This window comes from Ambystoma mexicanum, chromosome 2q (genome assembly GCF_040938575.1).
Source record: "Ambystoma mexicanum isolate Mex_15411 chromosome 2q, UKY_AmexF1_1, whole genome shotgun sequence".
Lineage (NCBI taxonomy): Eukaryota > Metazoa > Chordata > Amphibia > Caudata > Ambystomatidae > Ambystoma > Ambystoma mexicanum.
This window is the reverse complement of record NC_090924.1, coordinates 468,596,523-468,602,615: the sequence shown is the minus strand read 5'-3', so window position 1 is coordinate 468,602,615 and position 6,093 is coordinate 468,596,523. Positions and strand designations below refer to the sequence as shown.

At 41.2% G+C, this 6,093-nt stretch overlaps 1 pseudogene; it reads left to right on the top strand.

The window, feature by feature from the left end:
• The first annotated feature begins 3,408 nt into the window (after positions 1-3,408).
• Positions 3,409-4,089, top strand: LOC138568763 (DNA-directed RNA polymerase II subunit RPB2 pseudogene; annotated as a pseudogene).
• Positions 4,090-6,093: the final 2,004 nt, after the last annotated feature.

Genomic DNA, 6,093 nt, shown 5'->3' with positions numbered 1-6,093 from the left:
GGCAGGACGCCCGTGAGCACGACCCACACACAATGCGTTTCACGCTCAACTGAGCGCTTGGTATATATATATATATATATATATATATATATATTGGCGCTTGCCGCAATCTATTCACTATAAAGCTAGCCTCAAGATTACTGCTTGCATTTCTTTTGCATCTGTACACGTGTAACATAGCTTGATGTCTTCATCTGTTTCTGTGGCATAAGTTTCTTCACCTTGACCCCAAGATGTCACTTATCCTTGATACTTTCTTAATGCCTTATAGAATATCTGCATTCTCTGGGCTCTGCGTCTCTTCTGCGCACGTCAGTTCAGCTCTGTGTGACGTTTACTTAGTGATGGTTGGCAACAGTTGGTGACATCACATTTCTTCCTTACCATTTATTTTCTCTGCTTCTTCAGGAATCTCATTTAAACAACCATCATATTTCCTTGTATGCAGGTATGCTTTCCTCAATAGGAATCTTGCCTCTAGGATTCCTTTTGGCCTTTGTCGTTCCAACTGCTCCATGTATGTCACATACTCTGGTTTCCAACATACAGGCAATAGGGGCGGATCAGTTGAGGTGGGGGTACTTGGCTCCTACTCTACAGGGTGGATCTGTAAGAAAGGAGGGCAAGGTGTGTTAGTCGGATAGTGGGAAGGCAGATGCAGAAACATTTGGTGTTTATGGATGTAGATCAGAAGTACCCGTTAGCTGTGTGTTGATATGAAAATCTCTATGTTGTATGTGGTTGGTAGCGACCAGGCAGGTTAGTAAAATGGGCAGCCCACGGATTGTGGAGTGCAAAAATTACCAGCATGGTTGTTGATAGAAGATAGATAGAGTCTGAATCTGTTAAGTACACTGGACCTAGGAGGTCATCTGTAGGAGTGTGGCAGATGGAAGGATGCAAGATTTTAGTTGTGAGGAGTTAGTTGAGGGTTGAGGGGTAGAGTGGGGGGAGGGTGTTGTTACCTCCTGGTAGATTTCACTGAGATTAAAGGTGTGGACCAGTGTCACACAGGAGAGGTTCCATGGGTCAGCTTGGTACCCACAGAGGATAGTGCCAAGAGTTTCAAAAAAGCTTGTCGTGAATTAGCCCACGTTTCTGGTGCACTGTTTTTAGTCTGTTTCTATTATTTTCCCTTTCTTTCAAAATGGTTGGTTGAAGCGCCAAGTCTTGAGCTGTTTCCTAAAAATCAGGTGGTTCTGCTCTAGGTGGAAAGTTTTGGGTAGGGTGTTCTACAGTTTTGTGGCAAGAACTGAAAAAGAGTATCGTCCTTTCCGTTTTTTGTTGAAGTTAGGAACTGGTTTATGTTTATGTTTATGTTTAATGTATTCCTAACGAGCCTTAGGCCCGAATACAAACCAGCGCACAGATAAGGCAATACTAGCATAAACAAAACACAGCTAAAAACAGGAAAGACAAGAATAAAATCAAAAAATGACAAAGAAAAACATCAACAATAAGTTACGAACAATAAAAGCAGCCAGAATGGTCAATCATAATCAGCAATGTGCCATAAAACCAGATAAAACCAGAGCAGAGTCAAATAAGACTAAGTAAGATAAAGAGATAAAGTGAAAAATTATGTTTTCACGGTTTTCGTGAAAACCGGTAGTGATGTCTCAAGTCTGAGCTCGACTGGGAGTTTATTCAAAAGGGATGGTACCAAAAAATCAAATGAACATCTAGCAGTCCTCACCAATTTGGCATTGGTGACTCAAGAGGTTTGGGGAGTTTGCTTCAAGCAGATCCTTTTAGACAGATATATGGGACGTTTGCCAAAAAGGCAATTATGTGCAATGGTAAGAATGCGAAATGGGAGGCGCTGTTTTACTGGAAGCCAATGAAGAGCTTTCCGTGCTTCAGTAATATGTTCCCAACATTTTTACTTTAGGAAGAACTTGGATGGAACAGTCTGAAACAGTAAACACTTCATACAAACTGGTCAGAATAATACATTTTTGCTGTGTTCCTACCGATAATAGCTCTGTCTTGCTACTATTAAGAGCGAGTGAATTGTGGGCCATCTAATTTGGAATAAGACTGAACATCTCACTGACTTTTACCGAATCAGTATCATGAACCCCTGGGAGCTGAATTAAAATCTGAGTATCATCAATGTAATTAGTGTATAGTATGCCATGCTCATCTAAAATATCAAAAAAGGGGTTTCATAAAAAAGATAAAAAATAATGGGGGAGAGGCAAGACCCCTGAGGCACTACACACTGTAACTCCACAAGAATAGCACCATGAACATTTTGAAAAACTCTGGCTTGGCGACCTGCAAGAAAGAATAAAACCCAATCTGCTGCTCTATCAGTAAAATAAGCATTTGGCTCTATCATATAAAATATAAAATCACACCAATTCAAAGGCTGCAGATTAGTCCAATATATTTAAGAGAACCATCTTGCCGCTATCCATGATCTGATAAATCATAGATTTAAAATTCAAAAGCACAGTTTCTGTTCCATGAAAGGCCCCAAATCTTGACACTCTTTCGCCTAAAAGTCCAAAATCTTAAATGTGCTGTTGGAGTTGTGAATAAGCTATTCAATCAAGGATCTTCAGCAAGAAGGGGACACTGGGAATAGGTCTGTAATTAGCAGGAATGCCTGGATCAAGCAAGGGTTTCTTTAGTAATAGAGTTATCCATGCTTGCTGAATGCGGACAGGCACTGTAGATGAGAAGAAAGGACAGGGATATCCAGGGCAATATGTTGGTTTGAGTGCTATGATTACATTCTGCACCTCCTGCACAGACACGGTTTTATAATCAAAATAGAGTTAATCCCGCAATGGCAAATGGCTGGCAACAGGAGGAGGGGGTAAAGTTAATTGTTTCTCTGCAATATCCATAAGTTTCATAAACTTCTCAAACACAGCTTGCTGGATATTGGTGCACCAGTTACTATCTTTGATCACTGTCTCAATTTCTTTAATATCAGGGCATTGAAGTTCCTTTAATATTAAAAAATAATTCTTTAGGTTTTGAGGAGGCTTCAGAGACTCGGTTATTCAGATGATTCTTTTTAGATAAAATCAGAGCATTCTTATATAGTTTTGCTAGTGTTTTCCTCCAGTGTCGATAATTTCTATTATGTTGTGCACATACGCCATACATGTCCTACGTAAACCAAGAAGCAGTGAGTCTAGCCACCGCCTTACACCTACAGGACTTTAATGGGGCAAGAGAATCCATGGCTTTCAAGAGGCAGGAACTGTAATGAGAAGCCCAATCACTGGGTGTAAAAGTATTTGAAGGGCTATGAGATAGAAATTCAATAAACTGAGTTAAAGAAACAGAAATGATATTAGTGAGACAACGTTTCAACACTATCTCATGAGAGGGATATGTGCATGGAATAAAATCAGAGAGCCCGATAGTGATTAGAATAGTGTAATAGTCATGGACATGGTAAACCTTCCCACCCACTGGGAAAGAGATGGTGCTCCTTCACCTATGATGCCAAATGAGGCAAGACTACGCAACCTGACGTATTCTGCTCACCTGTATGTGGACATCACCAAAACAGTGGTCAAGGAAGGCGAGGAACACCTGCAGAAACAGCATCAGAAGACCTTCATCTGAAAGATTCTGATCATGCTGCGCTCCACATACTGCTATCTGAATGGCCTGACAGATTGTGATGTCTGTGAATTGAATGAATGTCCTTTTGACCCTGGTGGATATTTCATTATCAATGGATCTGAAAAGGTACTGATTGCCCAGGAGAAGATGGCGACAAACACAGTGTATGTGTTTGCAAAGAAGGATTCAAAGTATGCCTATGTGGGAGAGTGTCGCTCTTGTTTGGAGAATTCTTCTCGACCAACAAGTACCATCTGGGTCAGGATGCTGGCAAGAGGAGGGCATTGTGCAAAGAAGAGTGCCATTGGGCAGCACATAGTGGCTACTTTGCCATACATAAAGCAAGAGGTCCCTATCATTATTGTCTTCTGCGCTTTAGGCTTTGTGTCTGCCCGTGACATTTTGGAGCATATTATTTACGACTTTGAAGACCCTGAGCTGATGGAAATGGTCAAGCCATCTCTAGATGAAGCGTTTGTCATCCAAGAACAGAATTAAATGATCTTAATTCCCTGTTCTCGCTAGATACGTTCCCACTGCAGAAAGTTTACCTTTAGTCTTGTGTATATGTTGTCAGTCACTTATGTAGTTGTGTGTTTATGTTAATGTGCCCAGATGCTCGCGAGCTACCGGCGCTATACAAATTAAAGTAAATAAAATAAATAAATAAAACTTCAAGGAGATCAACAGGAAAATATCTAAAGTAAATAACCAATGTAATGCATGGCCACTAGAATGAGTTGGTTCATGATTAATAGAGGCAAAACCCGGATCCCGAAGGGCAAGACTAGGTGAGTCAACTTTTTTGTCAGCATTATCATACAACCCGAAATTTTCCCCGGGGATAATTTTTTCCTTTGCTGAGAGGGGAGAAGACATACGCAATGTAAGTAATTGTTCTTCAAATAATTCCTTTATATTTGGAGGTTTATAAAGGATACAAGTTTCAGAAACATTGGGATTAAGCTAAGGTTTTACAAACTAAGTTCTATGCCCATAGGGATTTCAAAATGCAGCTGGTAAAAAGAGAGGGTAACTCAATAAATAATTGCCACACCGCCCTCAACTCCACCGTTTCTGTCCTGATTAAGTATGCAATACTCTACCGGTATTGCCAAGCTTAAATCAGGACCAGATTCAGCAGAAAGGCACCTTTCTGTAACACAGGCATTGTCGATATTTTGGTCCCGTATAACATCTGCTGCTTCAAGTGAGTGTTTAACAATAGGTTGTGTATTTAACAATAGACACTGCCAAAGTTTTAAATGTGGAAGTGGGGCACTCAAATTGGATGTTAGTGTGATTACATAATAAGTAATAGGAGTAGGCTGCGAAGAACCACTATCTTGGAGTACAGGGACTAGGGTAAGATCTGAACATTTATATTCCATTGCAGAGCTAGGATGATCATATAGTGCCAGGGCAGAAGGTACTGGAGGTGCCAAGGGTGCCATATGATCAATGTAATGGCTAGACTTAGGGAGGAGAGATGCCACAGTCGAGTTCAAATCCGATAAGCCTAACTTCATATACTCTTCTAGGATAGTACGAGGAGAAAGGCTAGAAAGAACCATAATGTCTATATTTGACAAAAACAATTGAGAATCATCACCAAACAGATAAAAATACTGAAATAGCAAAAACTGTCACACACTGCATTCACAGAGCACGAACCAGCGTTATCACTGTGCCCTTCAAATTGATGAAAATACTTATAAACAGGGCTTTAAGTGGGGTAAGAAATCGAGGGGGGGGCCTCATTTGGGGGCGTGGCTTGTGGGAGGGGCGTGGCCTAAAAATTACTCAAATCGTAGGGTATACACACAAATATATATAAATGTTATATATTTGTGTGCGTACCTTACTATGGTTGGTGTACTTTGCAAGCCATCTTTTATAAACATAGAAATATGTAACATATTTCTACGTTTATAAAAGATGGCTTGCAAAGTACACCAAGCATAGTAAGGTACGTAGAGAAATATATAACATTTATATATATTTGTGTGCATACCCTACGGTTTGACTAGTTTTCAGGCCATCTTTTTTAAACATTTCGGGTTTATAAAAGATGGCTTTGAAAGTACACAATTCAAGCCATCTTTTATAAAGCTTTGACTACGGACAGGCAAAGCTTTATAAAAGATGGTTTGAAATGTGTACTTTCAAAGCCATCTTTTATAGACCTCGAAATATGTCGAGGAATCCCCAGGTTCGCCGAGGGTTAAAGACGCCTCGGCGACCTGGGGAAACAAAGGGACAGTAAGTCAGTAACTGCCTCTGGTGACCTCTCGCGCGGGAACCAGCAGAGGCAGTTACTATGACTGACGGAAGTGGCAGCCAGTCACAGCGTTGCTGTGGCTGGCTGCCACTTCTGTCAGCTTGCCTGACTTCATTGCCGGCGCATCTCCCGTCGCGGCTGCGGCCGCGACGGGATAATGCATCCCGCGATTCCCGCCAATGTTGCTGTAGGACGGGGGCCCCGGCAGGGCCCCGGCTCAG